Below are 19069 nucleotides of genomic sequence, written 5' to 3'. Positions count from 1 at the left end.
GAATTCAGAGACTTATTGTACTTTAAAAGTGTTGGTCTTACATAAAATGCACACATTTACTTGTATTTAGTGTTAAACATATTGTATGACTGTCACGGAATTTCATTTTAAAATATGTGGTGTTCATGGCTCTCTCAGCCAAAAAGGTTCCCGACCCCTGCTGTAGCTTAAAAAGTGGCTTAAAAACCGAGAGGTGCACTCCACACTGCCTTTGGTGTAGAGAGGAGAGGAATTAATTCATAGGCATTTGTTCTAATGTAAATTCATGTAAAAAAACCTCTTGGAGACAAGACAACTCTGTCACAGTGTCTAACTGGGGGAAGAAATGGGCAAATGGGGGTGGGGTGCGGGGTGGATTTCTATTCTGTGATACTTCCATTTTATTTTCATTTTTGAATACATAACAATATCAGCTATTCAAATTTTTATTTTATTTTGTTTTATTTATTTATTTTGTGACAGAGATAGTAAGAGGGACAGACAAAGAAGAAGGGAGAGAGATGAGAAGTATCAATTCTTCTTTGCGACTCCTTAGTTGTTCATTGATTGCTTCCTCATATGTGCCTTGATCAGGGGGGGCTACAGCAGGGTGAGTGACCCCTTGCTCAAGCCAGCGACCTTTGGGCTCAAGCCAGCAACCATGGGGTCATGTCTATGATCCCATGCTCAAGCCAGCGACTCTGTGCTCAAACTGAATGAGCCTACACTCAAACCGGCAACCTTGGGGTTTCGAACCTGTGTCCTCCACATCCCAGTCCGACACTTTATCCACTGCACCACTGCCTGGTCAGGTTCAGCTATCCAAATTTTTAAATAGAGTTTTTAACTAAAAAACTAAACAGGTTTTCACTTTTCACTTTCATTAGCCCATTATGTGTCCACAATAAGACGGTGACAGGGCCTCAATAAATTTAATAAAATTTAAAAAATAAAAACAGCATCTCTGGTCAAGCTCCACAGCCCGCTCATTTCCCTTGCTGAGAGCTCTGAAGAAGACCCGTTAAAGTGACCTTCCTTCCCAAGCACCCTCCTCACTGGTACAGAAATGAGCAGTGTGCAGTTTTCTTCGTAACTGAAGGAAGCCTAGAAGAGCCGATTCATTTTTGGCACGAGACAATATAAATAACTTTCCCAGATGATATGAAATAGTATTTTGATATTAATAGCAATTTCAGTTTTAAGATTTATTTCAGGGTCACTTGCATGTCTCTCCTGCCACTTAAATAAAGCAGGAGCATTTCTTTATTTGCTGTCCTCTTAATCAAGGACTTTGAGTTAGAAATAACAGAATCTTATTCAAAGTTGTTAAAGCAAAACTAAAGGAGGATTTCTCAATGGAATAAAGGTTTATTTTAAAGAAGCAAAGAAAAAAAGAAAAGACAGTGATGGGAACATTTTTAAGCAAAGGAACCTAAAACTCAGGCGATTAGTCGGGGGCTACAGCTCGTGCCCTAGTCAGCAGGGGAACCAGACAGGGCCACCCACCCATCACCTCATTCGCCAGCAATGGGCTCCTAGTCCAGGCCCAGCACGGTCAGGCATGTAGCAGGTCTCAGTAAATAAAACCGTGTCCCTCCCTCCAGGACATTAGATGGCCGTAGAAAAGTAAACTTGTTCCCCATAAAAGAGGGAAATGGAACTAAACCTCAGCCCCTGCCAATTTGGCCAGAAGAACCCCTTGGTAGGGAGAGAGGCTGGTGTGGGGCGTGTAGACACTGTCACCTTGAGCTCACCTTATTGGGAAAGTGGCCCCAATTCCCACTGCCGCCTGAAGTACCACTCCCGCCTTAGTGTGCCACCCTCCACACCAACCCTTGGCTGCCCTTAGCACAGTCAAAACTAACACAACTTCCCAAAAACCTCCACCGAGGGAACAGGGGATCAGACCAAGGGGAGGAGGTTCTGCTGTCGGGGGGCCTGCTCTGGTTTCTCATCCACACACCTTCTCACCTGTCCTCTGGGCAGTACCTTGCCATGTTCCGGTTGCCACCCAGAGTCCTCAGCTCCCCCCTCTCTAGAATTTCACGTGGAGACACCAACCTCACATCACCTCAAGGATCTGCCCCTGACTCCCCACTCCCAGGTCAGGCTTCTGGAGTTTGTTACCAGTCAGGACCCTGCACCCCTAGATCCGGCCCCAGTGTGCCTTCCACTCACCGGCTCACACTCACCCATCTAACACCGGCCAGCGACGAGTGCTAGTTAACGAGAGCTACACATGGGCCGTATGAGCAGGGCGGGGGCCATTCCCTCCCGTGACACTCTGCATTCAAGTTTATTGTTTATGTGTCCCAGACTGATAAAACAGACGTGAGTGTAGAGCTATAGAACAAGGAGATGAGGACAGAAGAAGATCTTCACAGAAGTTATGAGCTGGAACTTCTCTACCAACATCCTAGATCCTGGCCTGGGATGGGGGGTGGGGCAGGCAGCTGAATGAGACAGGGCTCCCAGGGTAGGAGAGACTGGTGTGAGAACAACACAGGCAAACATGTCATAAGTACAAGAGAAAAAAGAGGGAGCTGGGACCCCTGGGGATGTCAGGGAAGCTTCCAGAAGGAAGGATAAACAGGAGTGCGATCACCAGGAAGACCAGTGGGGAGGAGACCTTCAGACAGAGAAAACAAGCTTCCTTCACTGCAACTGTTCAGACCGGGTCTGTATCACATAAGCAACTGTTCAGACCGGGTCTGTATCACATAAGCAACTGTTCCGACCGGGTCTGTATCACATAAGCAACTGTTCAGACCGGGTCATATCACATAAGCAACTGTTCAGACCAGGTCATATCACATAAGCAACTGTTCAGACCGGGTCTGTATCACATAAGCAACTGTTCAGACCGGGTCATATCACATAAGCAACTGTTCAGACCGGGTCTGTATCACATAAGCAACTGTTCAGACCGGGTCCGTATCACATAAGCAACTGTTCAGACCGGGTCTGTATCACATAAGCGACTGTTCAGACCGGGTCATATCACATAAGCGACTGTTCAGTCCGGGTCTGTATCACATAAGCAACTGTTCAGACCGGGTCTGTATCACATAAGCGACTGTTCAGTCCGGGTCTGTATCACATAAGCAACTGTTCAGACCCGGTCTGTATCACATAAGCAACTGTTCAGACCGGGTCTGTATCACATAAGCAACTGTTCAGACCGGGTCTGTATCACATAAGCAACTGTTCAGACCGGGTCATATCACATAAGCAACTGTTCAGACAGGGTCTGTATCACATAAGCAACTGTTCAGACCGGGTCATATCACATAAGCAACTGTTCAGACCGGGTCTGTATCACATAAGCAACTGTTCAGACCGGGTCTGTATCACATAAGCAACTGTTCAGACAGGGTCTGTATCACATAAGCAACTGTTCAGACCGGGTCATATCACATAAGCAACTGTTCAGACCGGGTCTGTATCACATAAGCAACCGTTCAGACAGGGTCTGTATCACATAAGCAACTGTTCAGACGTGGTCTGTATCACATAAGCAACTGTTCAGACCGGGTCATATCACATAAGCAACTGTTCAGACCGGGTCTGTATCACATAAGCAACTGTTCAGACCGGGTCTGTATCACATAAGCACTGTTCGATTCTAAAGTAATGCTATGAAATTGGACTTTCTGCTGTGATACAAAGGTTCTACCTCTTTCTAGTACAATTGCCACTAGCTGTGTTCAGCTACTGAGTACTGGAAACATGACTAGTACAACTGACAACTCGAATGTTCAAATTTTTTAAGTTTTAATTCACTTAAACTGAAAAAGCCACACAATGCTAGTGGCTCCCCTGTTGGACGGTACAGCTGTGAGGTTGCACGGAGAATGAGGGGAGGAGAGTCCCAGCACCCAGCAGTCACTTGAAGGTCTTGTTGTGACAGGAAGGAATCCTGAGGACAAAGTCTGTAAAGGACAAGGCCCGCCAGCAGGGAATGCTAGCACTGATGAACTTCAAGACATCCAGTCGATGCTGGGGTCAAGCTCAGCACACACGCCCAGCAGACATGGGCCATCCGGTTTCCCCAAAGCCAAGGATAGTGGCTCCCCTGAAGCCACCGCTCGGCTGAGTTTGGGGTGGCCTGCATTGTCTTTGTTTGGGGCTGTTTGTTTTGAGTGGTGTCATTATTTTATTTTTAAATTACCTATAATGCACCATTTAAAAATTCCCTAATTACAGATAGGATAAATACATAATTACAGACTTTTAAAAAGCACATATTATTTAGTCAATACTCCATAATTACGGTCTTTTCCATGAAATGTATTATTTCCTGGATGGTCCATAATGGCTCCTTTGAAGCTGCCTGGGGAAGGCTGAATCGTTCCTCGGATTCAGTCCCATGTCACTGGTCCCATCCCATCAGGCAGTTTACAAGTCGCCGGGCTGGCGGTCAGAGTCCAGCAGACTCGTGCCCTGCAGGGAACACTGACTTGGTCTCTGCGCAGGCAAACCACGACCACTGTGGGCACTGGTCAGGTTGAACGTGGGTGGGACGCGGGGTGCGAGGTTGAGGCTCTCCTGTCTCTCAGGTCTTCGAAGGGCAGGCAGAACGGCTGGCTCTCAGAGCTCAGCCTAGGATCAGCAGCCTGGTGTGTATCCCAGGACCATCACTCACCAACTCCACAGCCTGAGACAAGGGTCTGAGTCTGGGTTATACAAAAGCAGCCCAAGCTCAAGCTTGGGTGAAATGATCCCAGGAGGTCCAAGGAAGGGAGCAGGAAAATGAGACAGAGGAAAGAGAAAATCCACATGTGTGTGCAGTTGTGAGCAGGTTACCACGCCGTACCTCAGGATGCTGTAGAACACGCCCTTGAGAGCCAAGGAAGCAGAGTGGTTATCCAGCGACTCCCATCTCTCACTTGTTGAGGGAGGTCACCACCTCCTGGCACTCCCAGGCTGCCATGCACACAGGCAGCTAGACAGGAAGCCATCAGCACGTACAGCCACTATCCCCCAAGACTGCTGGTGACCTCCAGGAAGGACCAGCAGGTGATGGGCATGGCACCAATAGCATCTGCTAAAGCACATTTCCTAACCTGTCATTGCCTCAGCTTTTTCACCTGCAAGTGAAGATAAAAATAGAACCTGCCTCTTAGATTATGGGGAAGAAAAAGTGAGCGTAGATAAATGGAAGTCACTACTGAAGTCACTACGGTATATGACCACGGACAGGGCCTGAGCTCAGCACTTGGCATGCTCCACTCCGGGGATCCATCTGAGGCACCCCTGGCAGCCCAGATGGCAGCCCATGCCAGCTCAGAGAGGCTTTCTGGACTAGCCTAAAATCATCTTGAGGCCTGCAAAGCAGAACCTGGTGTGATGGCAGATCATTTGCCACGTGGTTGTATCCCCATAGCAGTCACCCGAGTCAGACATTGTGTTGGCTCATTCATCATCCCACCCCTCTTCTTTCTCACTGTAGACCCCCAGGTTGGTCCAGATTTAAGTGGCTTCAGGAAGATGAGTCTGGCTTAGGCTCAGCCAATCACAGTAATTCTATCCTCCCCTCCCCAAGTTGTTAGTTTAGTCATTTGATGCATTTCTAGCCAATGAGATGCCAAGAAAGTTATCTGGGAAAGCCTTCCTCTCTCTAAAAAGAAAAGAGACATTCTCTCTTTTTCTGGACAGGGTTTGGGCAGTGTCGTATGAAGACTGATGTTTGGTGCAGCTGCCACCACCTTGCTCCATGAGGGCACAAGGCTAGAGACAAAGTCAGCACGGTGACAGTAGCAGAGAGCAGACAATGGGAAAAAATGCAATGTCTTGCTTACTCTACTGAGTCCCTAAACTGAGGAGCCCCCAAACCATCCTAGTTCTAATATGAATAACCATTAATGTAGCACTTACCATGCCTCAGGCACTACTAAGCACTTTGCGTTTGTTAACCCATTTAATCTTCACAAGAGCCCCAGTGAGGAAAGTACTTTTTGTAGCCCCATTTACAGATGTAAAAACTGAGACCCAGAAAGGTTAAGTAACTGACTCAAGGTTATGTAGCTAGCAATGATACCACATTAGGCCAACTAGCTTTGGGCTTTAAGCTCTTTCTGGTTACATTAGATTCTACTACCACTTCACTATTCTTATCATGTACACAAGAATAAATCTCCCTACCCTTTAAGCCATTTTGACTTGGCTCTTCTGTTAAATGCAGCTGAAAACATCCTCGTTAATATACTTCCTTGGGATAAGTAAAAAAAAAATTTAAGGAGGAAAGGAGGGAAGACAGAGGAAGAGAGGAAGGAAGAGATGAAGGAAGCAAGGGAGGTAAGGGAGAGAAAGAGACAGGGAGGGAAGGATTTGAAATTAATGGGGCTGAGTAAATCTTAGATGTACATCAAGAATGTGATCTCTGAAGTCTGTGCCTCGTGCACTCCACTACAGGACCCTCCCCTTGTAATGGTAACATGACAAAGTACCACTGTCTCTACCAACCCCGCTTTACTCCGAGTCTGTGCTCAGCACTTATGCAGATCATCTCATTTGGTCCTCCAGATGACTCAGCAAGGCAGGCGCTACCATCCTTAGCTTACAAATTAGAAGGTCATAATAACACTATCAAGCACATATTGAGTTCTTACACTATGCCAGCAACCAAACTGAGCACTTTCCCTGCTTTCTCCATGCCTCACTTAGTCTTCACAACAACCCAATAAAGTTACCATCATTTTATAAAAGGGGGAACCAAGGCTCGGGGGAGGTAAGGATCATGTCCAAGGTCACAAGATGACATTGACAGCCAAGATTCAAGCTGCATCTCTCTGACTCCTGACTAGGCTGGGGGTCTGCAAGAGGAAAGAAAGACATACCCAGAAAACAGCCACCACTGACTGAAGAAAGGTGGGAGCTCAGCCAGTGGGGGCCCAGTGGCCCTGAGTCCAGGCTAATGGTCACCAGCACAAGGAGGAAGGAGAACTTGGTATCAACTGGAGCAAGTAATAATGGGGAGGAGTGAGCTCCTCATCACTAGAAATGTTCAATCAGAGGCAAGGTGAGACTCTGTGCCATGGATAGGAGGGTCTCAAGACCCCATCCATCTATAAGAGACAGAAAATGAGAGTATAGTAGCCCCATGTCTGAACTCTCTCCAACACCATGGAGACCTCATAGGCAGTGTGTTTCCTGCTTTCTCAAGTAGAAATCCACAAGAGGAGCACTGGACCAGGATCTAGAAATCTGAGACTTGCCACTCTGCCATTTCCTGGCTCAGGAACCCCTGACCGCTTTGTGTGGCCTTTTCAAGGGCCAATACAAGGCACAGTGCCAGGTATGGCTTTCTGCTGGGACAAGGAGGCATGAAAATGAGCTCAAACCTCCCCTGGCTTGCATTTAAGCACCAGCCTGCTGAATTTCCAGAGAAATCCATCTGCTGACTAATGAGCCCTCCCAAACCTGATCTGGGTCTCAGGGCTTCTGAGGGCTGTTTGTGGGCTAAGAGCAATCATCTTTAGCTTGGCTACTCCTCAGGAGGAATCTGAGGCAATTCTCTATTGCAGCTTCTGTTTTCTCCTCTGTAAAATGGGATGTAAACAATAAGTTCCTAGGTCACTTCCAGTTCTGAAACGGAGAATGCTGGAAGCTAAGGAGGACTGGCATGTGGGTTCCAGCCTTTGGAGAAAGGTGGGGTCTTCCCTGGTTTCTGAGAGATCACATTGAGAAGTGAGGAGTCATGGGGTCCCCCCAACCCTGGGCCTTTCAATGCTTTGTACTCACAGATTATCTCCCAGCCTCCCCCAGGAAACGAGGTTTAAGGTGGTCTAGCTCACCTGCCAGCTTTGTCACTCTCCCTCAGGAAAGCATCATGGACACAGAAGACCCAGGCTGAAGTCCCCAGCCCTGTCCTTACTGGCTATAAAACCTTGAACAAGTCTGTCTTACCTTTGGTTTCTCATCTTTGAAATGGACTATAATATCACATTATCCCCCCTTATGAGGATAAAATGAAATAAGGCAGTACACAGCTGAGACTCCATAAATGTTTGTTTTCCTCCCATGGGCAGGGACACGGCTCTTCCCCTTCTCCCTGTGGGGAAGGCACGAACATCCCCACCCTCAGAGACAGAACTTCTGCAGTGTGGGAGCCAATTAGAATGCGGCAGTTTCTCAGGCCAGATAGAGGCAACAGAGGGTCTGAAGCAATGCAGCCTCAGCGGTTAAGAAGGGCAGTGCTGTGACAGTGACACTGAGCACAGCTCACTCTTCTGAGCCATTGCCCAAGAAATTGCACGTGGCCCAGAAGAGCGTGCACCGCCTAACAATGAGGACACTGCACACTCCCCACTGTCACTGCCTCTCCTTCCCTGATGCCTCCCACTTAAGTCTTAAGGTCTCAGCTCCCTGTCAGGGTACCCACCTACTCCAGCCTGCAGGGACCCTTCTCCCAATGTGAGCTCCAAACAGGTTAGTGGCTCTCCGTCTAACACCCGTGGACTCAGGGTCTCTGTGCACCCTGCCAGGTGCTCACTGGGAAGCAGAGATGTACAAGCCATCCTCAACCCATCCCCAGACCACAAGGAACTTTCCTCATCGTGAGCTGAAGCCACAGGCCCCGGCCTCACTCACAACCCTGCCTCAGACCAGGGGAAAGCTCTGGGCGCCATGCCCAGGCTCCCCTGAAGGATGGCAACAGAAGCACTGCCCATAAACCACTTATGACCAGCATGGGTCAGATAACCCCCACAAGATGTGCCCATTTCCTGGTAGGGCTGCTGGCCAGGTAGCACTGTTAATTATTATCCTTCTGCAAAGCTGCTGAGTCAGGAACGTGTGACCAAACCCCCTACACCAGTGGTCCCCAACCCCCGGGCCGCAGACTGGTACCAGTCCGTGGACCATTTGGTACTGGTCCGCAGAGAAAGAATAAATAACTTACATTATTTCCGTTTTATTTATATTTAAGTCTGAACAATGTTTTATTTTTTAAAAATGACCAGATTCCCTCTGTTACATCCGTCTAAGACAGGGGTCCCCAAACTACGGCCCGCGGGCTGCATGTGGCCCCCTGAGGCCATTTATCTGGCCCCCGCTGACTTCCAGAAGGGTCACCTCTTTTATTGATGGTCAGTGAGAGGAGCACATTGACCATCTCATTAGCCAAAAGCAGACCTATAGTTCCCATTGAAATACTGGTCAGTTTGTTGATTTAAATTTACTTGTTCTTTATTTTAAATATTGTATTTGTTCCCATTTTGGTTTTTTACTTTAAAATAAGATATGTGCAGTGTGCATAGGGATTTATTCATAGTTTTTTTATAGTCTGGCCCTCCAATGATCTGAGGGACAGTGAACTGGCCCCCTGTGTAAAAAGTTTGGGGACCCTTGGTCTAAGACTCACTCTTGACACTTGTCTCGGTCACGTGATACATTTATCTGTCCCACCCTTAGGCTGGTCCGTGAAAATATTTTCTGACATTAAACCGGTCCGTGGCCCAAAAAAGGTTGGGGACCACTGCCTTACACAATTCACTGGAGAGTTTGTAGGAGGCCCCTCCTCTCATCTGCATAATTAGGGGTGGGGCTGGAATTTCTCAGACCCCTCCTAGAGCTAACCATCTGAGGTCTGAAAAGCTGCACAGGAACCATCCAGCCCCAAGTCCCATTTCCAAATAAGCCCACAGAATAATCCTCACCAGGATTAGCTCCCAACAGTGGAGGGTGAAAGGAGGCTCCCATGGAAGAGACCCCTGGCAGCAGGAGTTGGGGCTGGTATCAGAACAAACTCCCCACAGGAGCACCTTGAACACTGGTTGAAAATAGCAGAACCTGAGCTGAAGTGGGGGGAGCAGAGACTTGGGGCCCACCCTCTCTCTCTCCAGGTTGCCCCGCAGCGCCCCTGTAGAAACCACACCCTGAACCCCTTCCCATGCTTGGGGAAATCTTGGAGGCTGGTCAGCGCACCCACCACCGTGTCTTGGTTCATCCCAAGTTCCCCTGGCTTCTCCACATGAGGGTGGGCTGCCCTGTGTGCCCCACAGGGCAGAGTGACAGGAAGCTGGCAGCCCCGGGACCAACATTTAGTATGAGTGACCAGAACGGTGGGTATAAGCCTCAGCTCCCTCATCCCCAGTGGATGATGCCCATGTGCCTTCCACACACTCTCCCAGGCCCTCAGCGGACTTGTACCTCAGTGGCCCACTTGCTCAACACACCCTTCCTCCTGCTCCTGCCTCATTTCCCTGCCCTTGCTTTGCTTTCGGGGGTCACTCTACAAAAATCCCTCCACCAATGCTGGCCTCAGGGCCCACAGACACTACAGAAGACAAAAGGCACAGAGGCTGTGTCCTGGGCCCCTCCCCTGGCCACTGTGGGATGGTGGATGAGCTGGCTGTATGGGTCAGAGGTAGCCATCTGGACTTTTGAATGTGGCTGAGGACACACACACAACAGCAAGGCATATTTTCCACTCTGGTGAAGTTGCAACAGCTGCACAAATGTCCTGCTTCCAAGGCCCAACATGAACACCGTGCCCATAGATATGCCCAGGGCCCGGGGCTGGCATACTACTATGACAGCATCCCCCCAGAAGGCCTGTGCAGCAGGATTGTGGCTGTGACCCTGGCTGCCTGCTGGGTCCCCTGCTTACGGCCTGAGCCTTATTCTCGGGTTTCTTATAATCCAGCAAATAATCTTTCTATCAACTGTCTATACTACTGAGATAGCAACCAGAGCCTATTCCTGTAGCTTGGAGCTAAAACCCCTGGCTGACAGACACATAGGGAGCCATGCAAGAATGCTTCAAAGTCCCAGGCCTCTTCTCGGATCCGAGAATCCTGGTTCCAAAGCACAGCAGAATGAAGACAACAATGAAGAGAAGCAGGGAGAAGGGAGAGGAAAATGGTTACTGAGGTCCATTCACAGTGATGTAGGGCCTACTCTACTGAAAGAAAGCTACAACCCTGCCTCCAAGGGGCTCCAGTCCAGAGTGATGGCCATAAAACTGGAGGTAAGCATGAGGCATAGAGACAGCAGGTGTCTGGGATACAGAAGGGCTTCCTAGAAGAATGGTGTCTGAGTGTGCCTGAGTGCAAAGCAAGGAAGAAAGGGGAAGGGAAAAGAGAGTAAGCCAGATGCTTCACAGCCATGAGAAGGCTGGCCTAGAGCCAGTCTCAGGATCAATCATGACTTAGTGCGTGGCTCCAACTGTAAATCTGGGAGACAGGCAGGCGACTCTCTGGAGGGACTGCCACTCTCTGGGGAGGGCTCCAAGTTTGTCACCAGCTAATAGGAAGTAAAAACATATCCATTTGTGTGTGCAGAATGCACAAGTCTGCATGCACACACATGTTCACACACATTCTCCAAGGAAAGGCAGAGCAAAAGTAGCAGTTTGCTGCAGGTGGGTCTTTGCATGAGAATCCTGATTAGCATGAAACTTACCCCATCTTCCAGGTAGGGGCTTCAGGAAAGAGACCTGCCAGCCAGGCCCAAAGCTGCCTCTCTTAACAGCAGGGTTTATTTCTCCCCTTCATTACTGCTTTCAAATGGAGAGGTGACAGTGTAAGGGAGCAGGAGACTGCAGGCATGGAGGCAGACCACTGGGCCCACCCTCAGCTTTTCCAAACTGTTTGGATGACCTTAGAAGAATCTTCATCCCTATCTCATCTGTACTTGAGAAAGTTAGTCTAGGTCAGCAACGGCAAAGAGTGGTCATTTCACATGCCAACCCTAGTCAATTGGCAGTAGCTGCCCCAAGCACTCTGATGAGAAGAAACCTGAGTTTAGCGGAGATGTGATTGATTAGTGATGTCTGCCATAGGCACAGGTAGAGGTGAAGGTGGTATATATGCTACTTATTATCCCTTGCCTCTTGACTCCTGACACACTATGATTCTCTGGCCTGACTGGTTAGGCTTAAACTGGAATCCAACCAGTGGTGTGCTGCAGCCAGCATATACCCACTCATAAGAACCAACTAGGTTTCTCTTAGCCACGCCACGTTCATTGTGGCAGGAATGTGAGAAGTTAGGGAAATTCTTTGACAAACGAAATAAAGAAAACTGAGACAAAATAATTAAACAAGGCTAAGCAATTTGAGCAATTTATAGCCAGCTAATGAACCTCAAGGTTTTATCTTCCCTAGCCAAGGACACTGAGGAGCAATGGTTTACACATTCCAAACCATCCTGGGCCAGACCAGCCTTGGTTCTGGTCCCTCTTCAATAATATTCTTTAAAAATAAAACTAACTAGCCTGACTGGTGGTGGCACAGTGGATAGAGCATCCATCTGGGATGCTGAGGACCCAGGTAAAAAATCCCAATGTCACCATCTTGAACACAGGCTCATCTGGCTTGAGCTCAGGCATGAACACCAGGGCACCAGCTTGAGCATGGGATCATCAACATGATCCCAGGGTCACTGGCTTGAGCCCAAGGTCACTGGCTTGAGCAAAGGGTCACTGGCCTGCCAGAAACTCAGAAACTCACAACCCCTGGATGATCCCCATCACCACTGTGTCCGTCTGATCAGGTTGCTGTAACAGAATACCAGAATGGACAGCTTCTAAACAACACACACTTAGTTCTTACAGTTCTGGCGGCTGTAAGTCCAAGATCAAGGCATCAGCAGATTCAGTGTCTGGTGAGGAATACCTCCTGGTTCACAAACAACCATCTTCTTCTTGTGCCCTCACATGGTAGAAGGGGTGGGGAGCTCTCTGCAGTCTTTTATAGGAACATTGATCCCATTTATGACCTCACCATCATGACCTAATCACCTCCCAAAGGCCCACCTCCAAGTACCATCACCCTGGGGGGTAGGTTTCAATATATGAATTACAGGGAGACAGAAACATTAGCCTGACCAGTGGTGGCACAGTGGATAAAGCGTCAACCTAGAACACTGAGGTCGCTGGCTCAAAACCCTGGGCTTGCCTGGTCAAGGCACATATGGGAGTTGGTGCTTCCTGCTCCTCCCCACTTTCTCTCTTTCTCTTTCTCTCCTCTCCTCTCTAAAATGAATAAGTAAAATCTAAAACAAATTTAAAAGAAACATTGAATCCACTTCAGTCCATAACACCACTCTTGCTGCACACATTCCCATTCAGGGGCCCCACCCCATCTGCCTTGACACCGCGCATGTCCTCTTCCTCCAGGAAACCTTCTCAGACTGCTTTACTTTTCAGATCCCAACATCCCTTCCACCCACCCCCAACCCTCACTCTACTTTCTGCGTTTGTTGGTTCTGGAATAAAAACTGTCTCTCTGGACTAGCTTTTCAGATCAAAGCCTACGTCTCCTACATCTTCAGTCCCACAGTCCATGCCCTACATAGACGTAGCCATGAACAGCCCGTGGAGATACCGGATGCCTGGGACAGAAGTCTGAAATGCCTGTCACCATTATCCCAACCAGACTTTCATTTCCAAGATGGAGAAACGGAGGCCCAGAACGACATGGAACTGCCTGTTAGTAGCCAAGCTAACTAGAACCAAGGTCTCCTGACTCCTGCCACACTGCCTCAGGTGTCCCCTGCACAGATGCAGAGACTGGGGTGCACAGAGAGCGTGACCCAGTAGCAGAGCCAGGACAGACGCAGGTCCCCAGCACCCCACAAGGAGGGCACGCCCTCTACCAGTGGCCCTGCCTCTCCCCTCACTTCAGGCTACCCAACCAGGCCTTCACATGTCCATAGCAGGACTCTGGGACCCATCTCACCTCTCTTCTCTTCTTCTAGGATTAGAAACCATCAGATCCAGAGGTCACATCAGCAACCAGCAGGCCTGCAGCCCCAGAAGCCACAGTGCCAAACTCTCCATCAGGGAGCAAGGCCCAATCCAGCGCCGCACGGGTTGCACTGGGGCCATCTCCTCCCGCTCTCTCCTCCTCAGGCTGCTGTTTAACATGCACACGGGAGCCTCGACGCTGAGCATATAGATTTCTCTTTGTCTTTGGTGGTAATTATTAGCTGTCTCGGTGGGTGAATACAGGCAGAAACAAAGGCAGCAAGGGTTGTAAAACCTTTTATCTCGATCAGGCCGCATTATTTGATAAGGTGCTAAGCTAATAGCAACGCATGTCAAATTGTGTTTAGACAGATCGAGGGGCTGGCAGTGGAGGGTATATTTGTCTCCGGAAACCTGCACCTGGAAGGATGAGAAGAAAGGCACACTGAGAGCCGCAGCCCCGTGCAGAATGCAGCCAGCCAGCCTCTGGGGCTCCTGGCAGAGATGCCGGGAAAGAGGTGGAACGAGAGTCTGAGAAGGGAGAGAGTGGGCCCACGTGTGCTCATTCCCACTCAAGCCCATAGCAGGATCTTTGCCCTGAGGCCCATAGGTCCCCCACAGGAGTCAGTTTCAAAGATGGGGTTCAAATCCAGGTTCTCTTGTTCCCAAGCCAGAGCTCTTATCAGAAGCATTCATAAACTTCAAACATGTGCATCTGTGCTGTGCATAACACTGACTCTTAAAGACAGAATCTCTACCCTTAGCATGCGGCATGGGCCATATAGAACTAGTACCAAATCATGTGCAGCCTTGAGAAGAGGCTCATAAGGGCTGGAAAAATCAAGAAAGACTTTCTGGAGGAGGTGGGGTTTCAAATAGGCCTTGTCAGATAAGAAAGGTTTGAAACAAGAAGTTGTGAAGAAGCATCGCTAACCACCAAGCTTCAAACCCCTTACTGCGAACTCCCAGGTGACTATTTGTCTGTTTCCCTGGATGCTGCCAGGAACTTCCTCTAGTTTGCCTTTCCTAGCCCCTTCAGCAGAGCTTCACCCCACCTCCAGATCCCCAGAGCACACCCAGAGCTGGCCACTCTGTGTCCTTTGTGGGCTGGAAGGTGGTGATAGAGGAAGACAAGAAGGGGAGGATGCAGAAGCCACAAATTTTACCAGACCCTTAGAAAAATGCACACCCTTTGAAACAGTGGCTTTACAGCTAGCAATAGTCCCTAAAAAAAAAAAAAAAAAAAAAAAACTAAGAATGTGCACAGCTTTTGAGCTTCAAGGATGTCCACCACAGAATTGGCAACAAACTTTAATATCCAATGATGCAGGACTCACTGAGAGAAATACATGGGGCATTTGCATAAAGCCATTAAGAATTATTCACTGATTGTATATTAGTTGGGTTTCCCCCTGGAGCAGATCCAGGACTCAAAATACACGTCGACTCAAATGTATGAGAGGTGAAGGTAGAGGTGAGACAAAGAGGGTGAGCAGGCAGTAACCCATGTGTCTCAAACCACCTACCAAAGTGGGCTGTTGGAGCCTAATTCCTCTGGATAGGGACATAAAACACAAGGTTCAAGGTTGTCCTCTCCAAGGGCTAATCGAGGTAGAGGATCTAGACAGCAGCCCCTGTTAACAGAGGGCTGTTGGAGGCGGGAGACAAGAGCACTTCCAACCTGCCACAGGGCAGCAGAGCAGGCTCCTGCAGCAAGCAGAAGTCCTCACGACACAGAATGCAGGTGCTACCAGTGGTGCACTGAAGTGACAGAGCCAAGGAGATGTGAGCAGGGCACTGCCACTGTCTGCTGCAATCTGTATGTCCTCTACCGTAGCCCTCAAATTGGGAAAAGCCAGGCTAAAGGAAGACAAACTCGTTTCTTTAGTCACGATGCTTCCTGATACACTAATGTGCACTAGTGAATTTCCAAGCGCTCAACTACACCCTGGCCATATCAGCAGCATTCCTGCCCGGATTTTTATTCCTCCTGAGCCACACCTATTAGTGTCTCACTGGACATCAGTGCCGTCCAGAGTGGAGTTTGGGAAATGCTGTCACATCTGCCTTCTTATTAACACAGCAAAGTGGAGAAGGCAGGTTCTCACAGCAGTTGGTCCAAAATGCTCCCATTTGTTTAATGTGTTTGACAAGAGAATGACCAGCAACTTCTCATCTCAGCTTTGATCCGAGAGAAGCATTCTTACCCAAGGAGGCATGTTCAAGAGCACTTTTGAAACAGCAAAAGAAAAAAAAGTGGAAGCAATCTAAAAGCCCATCACAAGGAGAATGGCTAAATAAACTCTGATGTATCTACGCCGAGGAATTGTACCCAGCAGTTAGAACAACGAGCCTGAGCTATGAGTACTGACACTGAGAAAACCACAAGACTAATGGTTAAGTGACAACATCAAAGTACAGAACAATACATACAGTGTGATACCATTTCTGTTGAGGAAAAAAACACCCGAATACACTAAAAATAAAGCCATGTCTTTCTCTTTGTACAGATACAAATGCGTGTGCACACCTAGAAGAAAGCTCAGGAAGCACACACATCAGAGTTATAGCTGGGATTGCGGGGGCGGGGGCGGCCGGGGGCGGGGAGACCTTCATCGGTCCGCATTATCTGCATGTTTCTAGCAAGAATGCTTTCCTAAATTATATGTGTAATTAAAAAGAAATGAAAATGTTTCAAAGAAGAAAAAGGGAGAGCCTGGCAGTCTATCCACCAAAATACCAAAATATTTACAGGGTTTATCTCTGAGTGCTGGGATTAGGGTGTTTTTAATTTTCTCCTGTTTGCTTATCTGTGTTTTTAAATTTTCTACAAAGAGCATGCATGTTTTTCTAGTAAGTGGGAAAAATAAAACTAAAGCAAATTTTAATTAAATACCCAGTATACAAGCCCCCAGGTGGGGAGCTGCCCCGCCTCTGAGCAGGGTTCATACTCATATTTTTCCTTTGCACTCCTCCCCAGCTGCTTTGCACTCCTCCCCAGGTGCTTTGCACTCCTCCCCAGCTGCTTTGCACCCCTCCCCAGATGCTTTGCACTCCTCCCCAGCTGCTTTGCACTCCTCCCCAGGTGCTTTGCACTCCTCCCCAGCTGCTTTGCACTCCTCCCCAGGTGCTTTGCACTCCTCCCCAGCTGCTTTGCACTCCTCCCCAGGTGCTTTGCACTCCTCCCCAGCTGCTTTGCACTTCGAGTCCAGGCTTCCTAGACATTATGTTCTGTGCTGGACACGCCAGTGACCAAGGCACTGGCTCTCCTGAGGGTCAGCTCTATTATTCTCTCTGCGCAGACACCCTCAGGTCCCACGACACTCTCTCAGGGTCGCAGCTTCCTCTCCTACCCCAGGGGAATCCTGAGACCCACCCTGCCATCTCCACATGTGGCTGAGAGGCCCAGGGAGGCGATCGCCTTGCTTGCTCTCAGGCCACCATTCTAAAGGTCACAGAAAGGAGAAGGGACTGACCAGGAGCCATGGCCACCAGCAGAGTCCCAGGACCCCAGACCTTGTCGAGGAGGCTGAGGATCAGCTCCGGGGAGTCCCTGGAATACGCAGTCAGGCTGCTCACAGACACGTGGAAGATGGCAGTCAGACACGTGAGCCGCGTCCGGCTGGAGAACTGTGTCTCCTCAAAGCAGGGCTCTGAGTGTCAGATTTTCCACTCTATTTCTCCGTGGCATGTTCTGCACATCCCAGTGCTAAAAATAACTGCAGCACGTGAGTGGGAGTGCAGCCCCAGAGCGGCTCCGGGAGCCGCGGGGAAGGTTTGGCACGGCAGCTTCCCTCATCTGGGCAGGACAGACCCTGGCCACACAAACCGCGCTTCACTCTCCCCTCTTCTCCCCTCATTCCCTGGCCTCAGACTCCTTCCTCCCGGCTCACCCCAGGCAGCTGACACCCTGAGGATGCCCAGACTGCAAAGTCCCAAAGGAGGTAGTCTCTTCCCTCCCCCTGGGAGAGGTATAGTCACCCCTAAGTCCTTAAGGACAATAGAGCAGTGCCCATATATCTAAGACTTTTCCTGAAATCTAATCTGTCAGATGGCCCACAATCTTCGCAACTTGAAAAGCCATTCCTAAGTCTAGCTGGCATCTCTGCTGTCCAACCAAAGCCAGGTCTATTGTTTCCCCTCCAGGAGAATAAAGAGAGAAGTGCTGCTTCCAAGTTTAAATCACACAGGACGTGGGGCAGATGCGTGGCCCAGTGACAGTGACATCTACTGTCCTGAGTGCCTGGGACTCCTACACCCCAGCCAAGGAGAGATCCTCCCAGCGCAGGGAGCAACTCCTGCCACGTCCACCAGCTGTAAGGTATTCAATGCCCTTCCTGCTCCGCATCCCCTGGTGCCCATGGTCCACTGATCCGGTCATGGGGATCAATTGTGTGCGTGTCTGTGCTGGGCCAGGAGGCGTCAGGAGACATGGAGGCTTAAGAGGGTAACTACGCCCTCAGAAAACCTACATTCAGTTCAGGGCTCGAGACTGATGCAGGAAAAGGATATTCCCCTGCACCTAACCCACCAAAAGGGGAGGCACTGCCCTCAGAGCACGCTGAGGGAGGGGCCCTGGGTGGCAGATTTCTAGAGGAGCAAGTCAAATTGTCATCATGCATCATCAGCAATAAGGCCTTGCTCTCCTCCATAAAGAAGTGGGTGGGTCATCGCTGCTATGTCTGGTAGAATATGGGAATATTCCAGTTCAAGGTGTAGCCTCAACTAGCCCAGTGGCCCCACTGTCAGCCCCTGGAGCCAGCTGCCATGTGAAAAGTGCCATCACCCTGAGTCCACCCTGCTGGGAGAGGCCCAAGTCCTGTGGAGGCCCTGGAGGAGGGCTGTCCCAAGAGAGAGGCCAAGGACTCTGAGAGGCCAGGCCTGGGGGGGAAGCAGCCATTCCTCAGCCCACAGCATGAGACCCTTGAGGAGAACTGCTCAGCTGACCCCAGTCCACCAACAGAATCGGGCACCATAATAACTAATTGTTTCAAGCCACTAAGTTTGGGGATGATTCACACTCACTAGGTAACCAGAACAGGTGTCTCTTCCTCCACTTTCAGCTTTAAGGGTGAAGATCATCACAAAGAGATGAGGAAGAGTAAAAAAGAAAGACAAGGGGATGGAGGTCAAGGTTACAAGGAACCTGAGACACAGAGCTCCCTTCTGCTCTGTCCCTGGGCGTCGGCCTTGCTTAGCATGTCAGACACTGGCCTGCAAATGAAGTCTGCACGCCAGGCCCTGGCTTGGCTCTGGCTCCTCTGAGCTGCTCTCTCCCTGCCTGTGAAGTGAGGAACCGGAACCCAGGACCTCTGAGGTCTATCCCAGATCTTGTATTTTGGGTCTCCAGCATGGGGCTCATTCCAGCGCTGACCCTGTCCAGCAGAGCCAGGACACT

This window comes from Saccopteryx leptura, chromosome 9 (assembly GCF_036850995.1).
Source record: "Saccopteryx leptura isolate mSacLep1 chromosome 9, mSacLep1_pri_phased_curated, whole genome shotgun sequence".
NCBI lineage: Eukaryota > Metazoa > Chordata > Mammalia > Chiroptera > Emballonuridae > Saccopteryx > Saccopteryx leptura.
The sequence above is the reverse complement of the archived record's forward strand: the minus strand, read 5'-3'. Positions refer to the sequence as shown.